Genomic DNA, 13873 nt, shown 5'->3' on the forward strand with positions numbered 1-13873 from the left:
TACTTCTGCTTCATTGACTACGCTAAAGCCTTTGTATGGGTCACCAACTTGTGGAATATTCTTAAAGAGCTAGGAATACCAGATCACCTTACCTGCTTCCTAAGGAACCTGTACACTGGTCAAGAAGCAACAGTTAGAACCAGACATGGAACAATGGACTGGTTCCAAATTGGGAAAGGAGTATGTCAAGGCTGTATACTGTCACCCTGCTTACTTAATTTCTATGCAGAGTACATCATGCGATATGCCAGGCTAGATGAAGCTCAAGCTGGAATCAAGATTGCCAGGAAAAATATTAATAACCTCAGATATGCAGATGATACCACCCTTACAGCAGAAAGTGAAGAGGAACTAAAGAGCCTCTCACTGAAAGTGAAAGAGGAGAGTGACAAAGCTGGCTTAAAACTCAACATTCAAAAAACTAAGATCATGGCATCTGGTCCCATCACTTCATGGCAAATAGATGGGGAAACAGTGGAAATAGTGACAGACTCTATTTTCTTGGGCTCCAAAATCACTGCAGATGGTGACTACCACCACAAAATCAAAAGATGCTTGCTCCTTGGAAGAAAAGCTATGACAAACCTAGACAGAGTACTAAAAAATGGAGACATCACTTTGTCAACCAAGCTCCATATAGTCAGAGCTACTGTTTTTCCAGTAGGCATGTATGGAGGTGAGAGTTGGACACTAAAGAAGGCTGAGCACTGAAGAACTGAGGCTTTCGAACTATGGTGCTAGAGAAACCCTCAAGACTCTTGAGACTCTGGAACAAACCACTCAATCCTAAAGGAAATCAACCCTGAATATTCATTGGAAGCACTGATGCTGAAGCTCCAATACTCTGGCCACCTGATGTGAAGAGCCGACTCACTGGAAAAGACCCTGATGCTGGGAAAGATTGAGGGCAGGAAGAGAAGTGGGTGACAGAGGATGCGGTGGCTGAATGGCATCATTGACTCAACAGACACTAGTTTGAGGAAACTCTGGGAGACAGTGAAGGACGGGGAAACCTGGCATGCTGCAGTACTGGGTCACAAACAGTTGGACATGACTGAGCAACTGAACAACAACAGACAAGAACTTCCACATATTTCTTCCCCACCCTATGGGGGAATTATTTACATCTATCCCTATTCTTCTCCCCATTCTCTTAGGAAAATGGAAGAAGTGTCCATCCTGTTCCAGCAAACACTGGATACCATATCATGCTGGTCTCCTCCTTGACCCTACTACAACAATTACCTAACTCCCTAAATCATCTACCTCAACTCCATCCTCTTTCCCAGCCCTTTCACTTGATAAATAAGTGATTATTTCTATCCTTTCTTGGGGAGGTGGGGGAAGTACAAATAAACAAACACTTTTCCTTCCATATCTCTCTCTTCTCACAGCTAAATTCCTTAAAAGAACTGGCTTCAGTCCTGTCCCTATTATTCTATCTCCCTTTCAGTCTACTACTCCCTGCTTACATTCCTACCATGCCACCAAACTCCACAGTGGAGACAAACGACTTTCTGTATCAATTTCAGTGGGTTCTTTCAGCCCTTAATTTTGGAGCGTTAACACAAATTACCACACCCTCCTTAAAATGTCCTCCTGTTTTGGTGTTTGCAATACCACTCTCTCCTCTGTGGTCTTTCCTTTTCCCACCTCCTAGAAGTTGGTGTGTCCCGTAGTTCTGGCTTCCATCTTTCTCATTTGTGCAATGCATGCTCTAGTAACTTCAAGTCATACATCCAGCCCTGATTTTCTCTCAGTTTTCTTAGTGAATGACATCACCATTTACTCGGTTACCCACCCTAGAATCCTAGAGGTCACCCTAGATTTCTTACTCTCACCTACACATAAACAATTGCAAAGTTCTATAAATTTAATCTAAGTATCTCTTGGATCCATCATGTTAGTTCATTCTCTGCAGCCTGTCCAATTCAGGTCATTATCTCTCACCCAGACATATTATTAAAAGAAAAGTCATAATTAAGGGTATATGAGTAAAACACTGGGGAGTGCCTTGGCTCAGCTGGTAAAGAATCCACCTGCAATGCGGGAGACCTGGGTTCGATCTCTGGGTTAGGAAGATCCCCTGGAGAAGGGAACAGCTACCTACTCCAGTATTCTGGCCTGCAGAATGCCATGGACTGTATAGTCAATGGGGTTGCAAACAGTCGGACATGACTGAGCAACTTTCACTTTCTTTCACTTTTCTTTCTTTTACAAGTAAGAATATTACACAAATACAATGAGGTATGATTCAAAAGAACACAGAACACTTATCAGTGTTAAGTTAGAAAAAAGAAAACAGTTTAAAAATGGATTCTAATACTGTATGCATGTGTGTGTGGCTAAGTAGCTTCAGTCATGTCTGATTCTTTGCATCCCTATGGACTGTAGCCACCAGGTTCCTCTGTCCATGTAAATTCTCTAGGCAAGAATACTAGAGTGGGTTGCCATGCCCTCCTCCAGGGGATCTTCCCAACCCAAGGATCGAAACTGCGTCTCCTGCATTGCAGGTAGCTTCTTTATCACTGAGCCATTGGGAAAGCCCTATTACTGTATAAATACAGGCAAATCATTCAATCACCTCAGGCTTCAGATTCCCAACTGCTGAATAAAGAGGCAAAAAAGATATATCTAAGGACCTTTGTGCCCTGAGCATTCATTCTACAATTCTATTTCTACCAGACAGTACTCAGACAGTTCCTACCTCCAAATATGCACCATACTTGCTACATATGCAAGATATTATTGGTGCCAAAAGAAACAGGCTACTTTGTCCTCTTTGATGCCAAAATATATCGAGCATATCCTGACTAAATTAAAGGATAAAAAGAAAACCAAAACCTTCAATTCCAAGTGTCAAAGAAATAAAATGTAAGCAAAAGCCAAGAAAAAAAGTATAATGGAACTGATTATATACAGAAAAATGCTATCTCAAAATAATTTCTTCAGGAATCAAGCAACACAGAGTAATGAGTTAGCAATAAAATGAATGCACTATAAACCACTGTGACAGTCAATAACAACATTATGAATATAAAGCTCTCTTTACCCATAGTACAGCAGTGTGGGAATTGCACAATATCTAAAGTCAAACACCAACACAATATATATGCAATATGAGATCATAAAAAGTTTTAGGATCTGCTTTTCAAAGACAAGGCTCTTAGAAAAAGATAATACAAACTAAGCTGTGAAAATGCAGTCTAAATTTCATTAAAATGCTATCACCCCATTCAAATGAGAAGCACCTGTTAACCTTTTGACAGTTGACAGTTTGGGTTCAGATGCTCTTCCATTTCCTACTAAGCTCAAAAGTAATGTTCTGTTTTAAAGATTATATAAAAGATGAAGGTAGAGAAAGAGTGTGGTAGGCAAAACAATTTACACTGCAAAGTTGATAATGACTTAATGGTTGGTCAGCTCAAAATTCAGGATAGAGCAACCTAGAGCAAACTTCACCACCTAACAGCCTTGTAATTTTAACAATTCATTTAATTTCTCTGTGCCTCAGTTTCTTCTTTGGCAAAACAGAACAATGATAGTACCTACTTCATAAGCAAAGTGCTTGAAACAATGCCTGGCATACTATAGACACTACAGAAATACTAAGCAAGTTATGGTTAATATTTTCCTTACTATTTTTGACTAAATATTAGGTGAGAAGAAAAACAACACTATAATGTATACTCTTATAGAAGGCTCTTGAGAGTCCTTTGGACTGCAAGGAGATCAAACCAGTCAATCCTAAAGGAAATCAACCCTGAATATTCATTGGAAGGACTGATGCTGAAGCTGAAGCTCTGATACTTCGGCCATCTGATAGAAAGAACCAACTCATTGGAAAAGACCCTGATGCTGGGGAAGACTGAAGGCAGGAGGAGAAAGGGGAGACAGAGGGTGAGATGATTAGATGGCATCACCAACTCATGAGTATGAGCAAACACTGGGAGAAAGAGAAGGATAGGGAAGCCTGGAGTGCTGCAGTTCATGGGGTCACAAAGAGTAGGACAAGACTTGGCGACTGAACCGACTGAATAACAACAACATAATGTATACTCAAGCTCCAGTTTAACACTGTCACAAAGAATTTTGTTCAAAATTCAATAACAATGTTATTTCAGTTGATATCGCCAATCCTGATCCTCGAGGAACTCATAATCAAATCAAATCATCAAGTGTTAAGTTCATACCACAGGAAATGAGAGGTATAAAGAGGCATAATTCACACACACACATACACACAAAACAGACACATAATCAACTGAAGAGAACAGAGAACCTAAAAATAAACCCATGCATGTATGGTTAATTAATTTATGACAAAGATGTCTACGGCCATACCACTCTGAATGCGTCAGATCTCATCCGATCTCAGAAGCTAAGTAGGGTCAGGCCTGGTTAGTACTTGGATGGGAGACAGAGGAGCCAAGAATATACAATGAGGAAAAGAAAATTTCTTCAACAAATGGTGTTGGGAAATGACCACATACAAAAGAATGAAACTTCACCACTATTTTACATCTACAAAATCAACTCAAGACAGATTAGAGACTTGAATATAAGATCTGAAGTCATAAAACTCCTAAAGAATATATAGCTGATAAACTCCTTGACAGGGGCTTCCCTGGTGGCTCAGATGGTAAAGAATCTGCATGCAACGCGGGAGACACGGGTTCAATTCCTGGGTCGGGAAGTTCCCCTGCAGAAGGGCATGGCAACCCACTCCAGTATTCTTGCTTGGAGAATCCCATGGACAGAAGAGCCTGGCAGGCTACAGTCTATGGGGTCACAAAGAATCAGACACAACTGAGCAACTAACATGAACGAATGAATGAATGAACGAAGCTCCTTGACATCAGTCTTTGTCATAAGTTTTTGCATCTGACACCAAAAGCAAAAGCAACAGAAGCAAAAATAAACAATCTGGAGCACATGAAACTAAGAAGTTTCTGCAAAGTGAAGAAACCATCAACAAAATGAAAAGGCAACCTACTGAATGGGAGAAGATAATTGCAAATCATATACCTGATAAAAGGCTGATATCCAAAATATATAGAGGATTCATACAGCTCAGTAACAACAAAATCCAACTGAAAAATGGATAGAGCATCTGAATAGCCATTTGTCTAAAGAAGATATACAGATGGCCAACAGGTACTTGATATCACTAATTATCAGGTGCTTTATATCACTAATTATCAGGGAAATGCCAATCAAAACCACACTGAGATATCATCTCACACCTATCAGAATGCCTATTTTCAAAAAGGTTACAAATAGCAAATGTGTGCAAGGATGTAGAGAAAAGGGAACCCCTGTGCACTATTAGTGAGAACTGGTCCAGTCACTATGGGAAATAGGATAGAGATTACTCAAAAAATTAAAAATAATAAAACTACCATAAGATCCAGCTATTCCACTTCTGGGTATTTATCCAAACAAACAAAAATACTAACTCAAAAAGATATGTGCTAAGTTGCTTCAGTCATGTCCAACTCTTTGTGACCCTATGGACTGTAGCCCATCAGGCTCCTCTGTCCATGGGATTCTCCAGGCAAGAATATTGGAATGAGTTGCCAAGCCCTCCTACAGAGGATCTTCCCAACCCAGGGACTGAACCCAAGTCTCTTATGTCTCCTGTATTGGGAGGTGGGTTCTTTACCACTAATGCCACCTGGGAATAAGCACCCTCATGTTCACTGCAGCATTATTTAAAATAACCAAGATAAGGAAGCAACCTAAGTTTCCATCAGTGGGTAAACAGATAAAGAAATTATGGTATATATACATAATGGAATATTATTCAGTCATAAGAAAGAACAAAATCCTGCCCTTTGTGACAGTGTGGATGACCCATGAGGGTATTATGCTAGGTGAAATAAGTCAGACAGAAAAAAATACTGTCTGATGTCTTACATGTGGAATCAATCAGTAACCAAGGTGGGAGATGAGAGAAACTGGTGACCTATTTTTGCTTTTGTTTTTTTCAGTTTAAATAAGTTAAAAATAAAATAAATTAAAAGACTGAAAAATTTTAAAACTTTTAAAGAAGCGAAATTCAATACGCATCAAAAGTACAGCATGTGGTAGGTAATACAATGGAATATTATTCAGCTATAAAAGGAATGAAATTCTGATATATGCTATAACTTGGATAAACCTTACAAACATGCCAAATGAACCAATCCAGACACAAAAGGAAAAATGGTGTATGGTTCCACCTGTGTAAGGAACCTAGAACAGGCAAATTCATAGAGACAGAAAGCAGAATAACAGGAGCTGAGCAGGATGGTGTAGGAAGTGAGGGGGATGAGGAGCTGTTGTTTAACGAGTACAGAATTTCTGTTTGGAAAGATAAAAATTTCTGAAAATAGATAGCAACGATAATTAAACAACACTCTGTATGTGCTTAATGCCAATGAACTGTACACTAAAAAATTTCATGTTATGTACATTTAACCATCTTTAAGAAAACTTTAAAAAATATAGCCTATATTTTCAACAAGAAGTTTTAAAATGATTAGCAGCCTTAATAGTATTAAAATAAAGGATAGATAATTTATGTTCAAGTTCCTAACTATGGACATCAAAGGAGGCAATATCAACTCTTAGCTGGTCTTGGTTTAAAGCACACATCTAAAAATGGGTACATACCTTGCAAAGTTTTTAAGGAACATTATTTCACCTTGTTGATACAGTCAGTTTTTTTTTTATAGCTCCTTGAAAGGTGCAAGAAGAACTATACTGAGGAGATACCTTATATGAGACCAATACATAATGGTGGTTTTATAAGGATGTACTTATTCAAAAAGAAGCATGATAACATGAGTGCAATAGTATACCTGTGTAGGGCACCATAAATGGAAGTGTCAATCAACTGATATTCAATTCAAAAGTAGAAACTATTTAAATTAAACCATACTTCAAAACACTAAAAGCGAAAGCGAAGTCGCTCAGTCGTGTCTGACTCTTTGTGACCCCACAGACTATAGAATACAAGGTTCCTCCGCCCGTGAAATATTTCCCAAATACTTTAATTTCAAACAGAAATTAAAGCTCCATTATTTTAAAGGATACATGCACCCCAATCTTCACTGCAGCACTGTTTACAACAGCCAAGACATGAAAGCAGACTAAATGTCCATTGACAGAACAGATAAAGAAGATGTGGTACATATGTACAATTGAATATTACTCAGCCATTAAAAAGAATGAAATAATGCTATTTGCAGCAACATTGAGGGACCTAGGGAGTGTCAGACTGAGTGAAGTAAGCCAGACAGAAAAGGAGAAATATGGTATGACATCCCTTATATATGGAATTTAAATAGAAATGATACAAATGAACTTACAAAACAGAAAAAGACTCACAGACTTAGAAAATGAACTTATGGTTGTCATGGGGAAGAGACAGTTAGGAAGTTTGGGTAGGTCATATACACACTACTATATTCAAAATGGATAATCAACAAGGACATATTACATAGCACATGGAATGTTATGTACCAGCCTGGATGGGAGGGAGGTTTGGGAGAGAATGGATACATGTATATGTATGGTTGAGTCCCTTCACTGCTCACCTGAAACTACCACAACATTGTTAACTGGCTATACACCAATACAAAGGAAAAAGTTTAAACTTTGGAAAAATAAAAAATACTATTCAAAGAATAGTATTTCTCATTGGAAAAGACCCTGATGCTGGGAAAGATGGAAGGCAGAAGGAGGAGGTGGAGACAGGATGACATGGTTGGATGGCATCATCGACTCAATGGACATGAGTTTGAACAAGTTCCATAGAGAAATGCAAATCAAAACTACAATAAGGTATCACCTCACGCCAGTCAAAATGGCCATCTTTAAAATATCTACAAATAATAAATGCTGGAAAGGGTACAGAGAAAAAGGAACCCTCCTACATTGTTATGGGAATATAAATTGGTGCAGCCACTATGGAGAACAGCATGGAGGTCCCTTAAAAACTTAAAAATAGAATTACCATGTGATCCTGCAATCCCACTCCTGGGCAAAAACTCCAATTTAAAAAGATACATACAGAACCCCGATGTTCACAGCAGCATCACTTAAAATACCCAAGATACGAAAGCAACCTAATGGTTCATCAACAGATGAATCGATGAAGATATGGTGTGTGTATACATGTATATATACATATATTCATACAATGGAATATTACTCAGTCATACAAAAGAATGAAATCATGCCATTTGCAGCAATTGGATGGTCCTAGGTATTACCATACTAGGTGAAATAGGTCATACAGAGAAAGACAAATGCCATATAATATCATTAGTGGAAACTAAAAATACAATACAAATAAACTTATTCACAAAACAGATATAGACTCACAGACACAGAAAACAAATTTTATGGTTACCAAAGAGGAAAGTGGGAGGATGGACAAATTAGGAGTTTGAGATTAACAAATACACACTACTACATATAAAATAAATAAACAAGGACAAGGAACTATATTCAATGTTCTGTAATAATCTATAATAGAAAATAACCTGAAAAAGAATATATATATATATATATATGTATATATATGTATAACTGAATCATTCGCTGTACACTCAAAACGAACACAACACTGTAAATCTACTATACCTAAACTAAAAAAAAAAAAAAGTTTTTCAGAGAACTATAATAAAATATTCAAGGAATCAAAGGCCAAAATCCGACTAATATTAGCAAACATTTATATGGCTCTTACAGTACGCCTGGTGTCCTATAACCTCTTTATATGTACTACTAACTCATATTACCCTAACAACAATCTCAGACAACAAGTATTCTTATTATTCCCATTTTACAAATGAGGAGGTCAACTATCTTGTCTGGGCTCACTGTCCTACTAGTAAGTGACACAGCAAGGACTGGAATCCTGGAGGTATGGTTTCTGGGGCCTTATTTTTAATTGCTATGGTTTAAAATTTCTTGCTGATCCTAAGGAATGGACTACAAAAAGTACAGGAAAACTCAAAATGCAAGGCAGTTTGAGTGGCCAAATATAACAAAAATCACCAAATCACAACATAACAATAAATGAAATTCATAATGACTGCTCTGAGACATAAGGCAAAGTTAAAATATGTTCAGCATACTTACTGTTTAAGAAGGCAAAGAATTATTTAGTGCATTCAAAAATTTTCCACCGAAAACAGTATGATTTTTATTTCTAAAGAGGTAAAAATTTCAACTGTCCAAAATTACTTATTCTGCAAGAGTTCCAAACAGAAAGATCCTCAGCAATCTTATTTGCCAATTACCCCATTATTAAACAAAAGTGTGTGTGTGTGTGTGTGTGTGTGTGTGTGTGTGTGTGTGTGTGTGTGTGTGTGTGTGTGTGTGTATGGGGATCATAAATAAATGAAACTTTTCAGGGGTTTTGATTCTAGGTATATGAGAACTTAATACTAAAGATATTAGAAAATGTCAAATCATTTGGATAGATGACTGAATAAGCTCACAGAATTAGGCATAATTATTGTAAAAAGCCTAGAATTTTATCATAGTACAATTATAATTTTTTTTTTAAGTACAGGCTTTCAAGTCATACATAGACCTGAACTTCAAGCTTGTCTCCACCAGTATAGTTACTGTTAATTTTTAGCAAGTTATTTTCACATAACTGGGCCAAAGTTTCCATTTGTATAAGTTGAGGATACTAATTCCTAACTCACAAGGTTCTTGTGTGAGCTCAGGAAAAAACACACGCAAAGTGTTGAACACAGTCGCTGTGATATAGCAGACGGTCAACATGAGCGACTACTGTTATTCTCTAACCTTTTTCTACCTGTTCCCCAAATATAAGAAACTAATCCTTACCAATTATCAAGTCATCATAGGCGTCTCAGAAAGACAGTAAGTACCACATGCCCTATTCAAAAAATTTAGACATACTAAAAGTACAAGAAAATACAAAAACAAACCATGAATGAGACAAAAAAAAAGTCGGACTCCTGTTTCTCCTCTATGTCAACTCTGGTTGGTTTTGTAATAACCTGTATTTCCGTATCAAAAATACGAAATTCTATTATTTTGGGGGCAGTCTAAACATTTCCATTTAGGTACTGTTGCTTATTTATTTTGACAGCTACCTTTGTGAGGGTAACTGTCATCTTTGCTTGAAAACCAAAAAAAAACAAAACAAAACAGGGATAGGAGCATTTTAATGAAATGCTGTTTCATCTATCTTGACAGCTGATTGGATGCCATGTAGATCATTTATTGCTGCAATAAATTTTCACATTACTGCGCCACCCCCTTACCCAACAAATATTATACATGCTTTAATGAACAGAACTCCTTACTGACAGTGAACGAATGCTCTAAAGGGACACAAAAACTCAAAACTTGGTGCTCTCAGTAAGGATCCGAGGGGAGATGGCTGGGTGTCGCTGCAAGAGGAAATGAACAGAATCGGAAGCCGTTCTGTCTCCGTAAACAAGACTGGAGATAAGCCCTATATAGGGGGTAGGAGCGGAGAGAAGCGGGTGAGGTGGGCCTGGAGACAGCTGAGGAAGGCGGTGGCAGCTGCAGTCTGAGGAAACGTCTGTGCCACCGGAGAGAGGATCGTCGGAGCCCATCGCCACGCCGAGAGCGGAGGCGGAGAGAAGTGGCACGCTCAGGCCAGTCCCCAGAACGGGTTCAGCCTCCGGATTCTGGGAGGACAGACGGAATGGGCACCCCACTGATTAAGAAAGATGAGGGCAGAGGCGGGCTCCCAGCCGCCTTCAAAACGGGACGCTGCCGGCCCCGCCGCCATCCCGGTGCCGTTGGAGATGAAGGCAGGGACCGAACAGGGAGCGAACAGGTTACCTGTCTCAGCCGCCTGCCCGCGGGTCTCCACTTCCTCAGACTGGGTGCTACCACGGGCTACCCGGGCACGCGCCGAGTGATGTCATCTTCGCGCGCCCAAGCAGAGGTCCGGCTAGCCCCGTCCCCCTTGATTAGAGGGGTGGGGCAGTAGAGTCTGCGCAGGCGCGATGCTGCCTCGGGCATGGAAAGGCGAGAAAAAGGCTTGGTTTGGGTTGTGTGCGGTTGCCCTCACCCAACTACTCTTGCAAAATCTTATAGACACTTCCAAAAAAAAAAAAAAAAAGTTATTTGAATACAGACATGGACTTTTTATTCTTTATTCTGCTCTTCTTCTTCTGTATATCAGTCAGTTCAGTTCAGTTTAGTCGCTCTGTGGTGTCCGACTCTTTGCTACCCTATGAACCACAGCACGCCAGGGCTCCCTGTCCATCACCAACTCCCGGAGTTTACTCAAACTCAAGTCCATCGAGTCCGCGATGCCATCTAGCCATCTCATCCTCTGTCGTCCCCTTCTCCTCCTGCCCCCAATCCCTCCCAGCATCAGGGTCTTTTCCAATGAGTCAACTCTTCTGTATATAACCCTTGTTTGAAAACTCACTCATTCAACCGCAATTAATTAAAGTCCACCTATGTTCCAGGCACGGAGAAGGTAATGGCACCCCACTCCAGTACTCTTGCCTGGAAAATCCCATGGACGGAGGAGCCTGGTGGGCTGCAGTCCATGGGGTCGCTAGGAGTGGGACACGACTGAGCGACTTCACTTTCACTTTTGGCTTTCACGCATTGGAGAAGGAAATGGCAACCCACTCCAGCGTTCTTGCCTGGAGAATCCCAGCGACGGCGGAGCCTGGTGGGCTGCTATCTATGGGGTCGCACAGAGTCGGACAAGACTGAAGTGACTTACCATACCATACCATGTTCCAGGCAAGCACTGCTACAGAATCGGGGCTACGGCAATGACAAAACAGACAGAATGCCTAACCTCATGGAGATTACATTCTAATTAAGAAAGTGAACATTGAATAACTCCGCAAAGATCTTTTAGGCATACATCATTTTATTGCACTTCACTTTAGGTCACTGGGCAACTCTACCATTGTCAGATAATGGTTAAGATTTTTTAGCATTAATTATTTTGATTAAGATATGTATTTTTGACATAATACTATTGCACATTTAATAGACTATAACATAGTGTAAATGTAACGTTTATTTTGACTGAAAAACCAAAGAATTTATGTGTATTACCCAAAATCTACAGGAGGGATGTAAAGAAGGGCCCAATAAAGAGGCTCCTTAAACCGAGAAGGGAAAAAAACCAGCTCAGTGAAGATCTGGAGTAAGAACAAACAAGAAAAGGATGGAAAACTATGGGTAGAGGACAGAATGTAGTGCTGTCGTTAAGTGAGAAAATAGGCCAGGGCAAGAATATGGTGTGCTGTGCTGTGTTTAGTTGCTCAGTCCTGTCTGACCCTTTGCGACCCCCATGGACAGAGGAGCCTGGCAGGCTACAGCCCATGGGGATTCTACAGGCAAGGGTACTGGAATAGATTGCCATACCCTCCTCTAGAGGATCATCCTAACCCAGGGATCAAGCCCAGGTATCTCGCATTGCCGCGGATTCTTTACCATCTGAGCCACCTGGGAAGCCCAGGGGAAGAATGGAAGATGAGATTATCAAGGCAAGGAGTGTTCTGATCTTGCAGAGCCTTGTTTTTTAGGAGATGTGGATTTTATTTTAAATATAGTGGGAAGTCAGTGAAGAGTTTTAAACGTGCAAGTGACAGGATCTGGTTTTATAAGATCGTCCTGCCTGTGTGTAACAATAAATGGTTTAGAGGCAAGAAAGGATGCAGAGAGAACAGTTGATTTTGCAATAATCGGATGAGAAATGATGGAAAGAAATGGACAAATTTAAGGAATAATTTGGTGGTAGATTTGATGACTTGAAGATGGATTATATAAGGCTATATGGAAAAGAAAGGTCAAAAATGACTCCTATATTTTTGACTTGCTCAGATAGTTGAAAAATACAGGTAAGACAATTTCTAATGTTGTTGTTCAGTAGTAAGTCGTGTCTGACTCTTTATGACCCCATGGACTGCAGCACACCAGGTTTTCCTGTCCTTCGCTATCTCCTAGAGTTTGCTCAAATTCATGTCTATTGAGTCAGTGATGATTTTGAAACATCTCATCCTCTGCTGCCCCCTTATTCTTTTGCCTTCAATCTTTCTCAGCATCAGGGTCTTTTCCAGTGCGTTGGCTGTTCCCAAGAGGTGGCCAAAGTATTCGAACTTCAGCCTCAGCAACAGTCCTTCCATTGAATAGTCAGGGTTGATTTTCTTTAGGATTGACTGGCTTGATTCCTTACTATCCAAGAGACTCTAAAAAGTCTTTTCCAGTACCACAATTCAAAAATATCAATTTTTCCATGCTCAGCCTTCTTTATGATCCAACTCTCACATCCATACATGACTACTGCTAAAACCACAGCTTTGACTATGTGGACCTCTGTCAGAAAAGTGATGTCTTTGCATTTTAATATGCTGTGTGGTTTGTCATAGCTTTCCTTCCAAGGAACAAGTGTCTTTTAATTTCATGGCTTTAGATACCATCCGCAGTGGGATTTTGGAGCCCAAGAAAATAGAGTCTGTCACTGTTTCTGTTGTTTCCCCATCTATTTGTCATGAAGTGATGAGACTGGATGCCATGATCTTAGTTTTTATTGAATGCTGAGTTTTAAGCCAGCTTTTTCACTCTCCTCTTTCGCTTTCATCAAGAGGCTCTTTAGTTCCTCTTCACTTTCTGCCATAAGGCTGGTGTCATCTGCATATCTGAGGTTATTGATATTTCTCCCGACAATCTTGATTCCAGCTTGTGCTTCATCCAGTCTGGCATTTTGCATGATGTACTCTGTATATAAGGCAAATAAGCAATGTGACAATAGGCAACCTTGACATACTCCTTTTCCAATTTTGAACCAGTCAGTTGTTCAGTGTAAGTTTTTAGTTCTTGCTTCTTGACC

The 13873-nt window shown here is 39.7% G+C and overlaps 1 protein-coding gene across 15 annotated transcripts in view; it reads right to left on the reverse strand.

Moving 5' to 3' along the window:
• LOC122709939 (aminopeptidase O (putative)) overlaps positions 1-10978 on the reverse strand; it is a 392862-nt gene extending 381884 nt beyond the window's left edge. For 6 of the 15 annotated variants that reach the window (XM_043927316.1, XM_043927321.1, XM_043927320.1 and 3 more), the window contains exon 1: positions 10849-10978. The gene's annotated coding sequence lies outside the window, so the exon portion shown is untranslated. The remainder of the gene's footprint in view (positions 1-10848) is intronic. The other 9 variants (XM_043927310.1, XM_043927312.1, XM_043927307.1 and 6 more) reach the window with 5 other exon arrangements.
• Between the last annotated feature and the right edge of the window lie 2895 nt (positions 10979-13873).

The sequence above is a fragment of the Cervus elaphus genome, chromosome 16, assembly GCF_910594005.1.
Source record: "Cervus elaphus chromosome 16, mCerEla1.1, whole genome shotgun sequence".
NCBI lineage: Eukaryota > Metazoa > Chordata > Mammalia > Artiodactyla > Cervidae > Cervus > Cervus elaphus.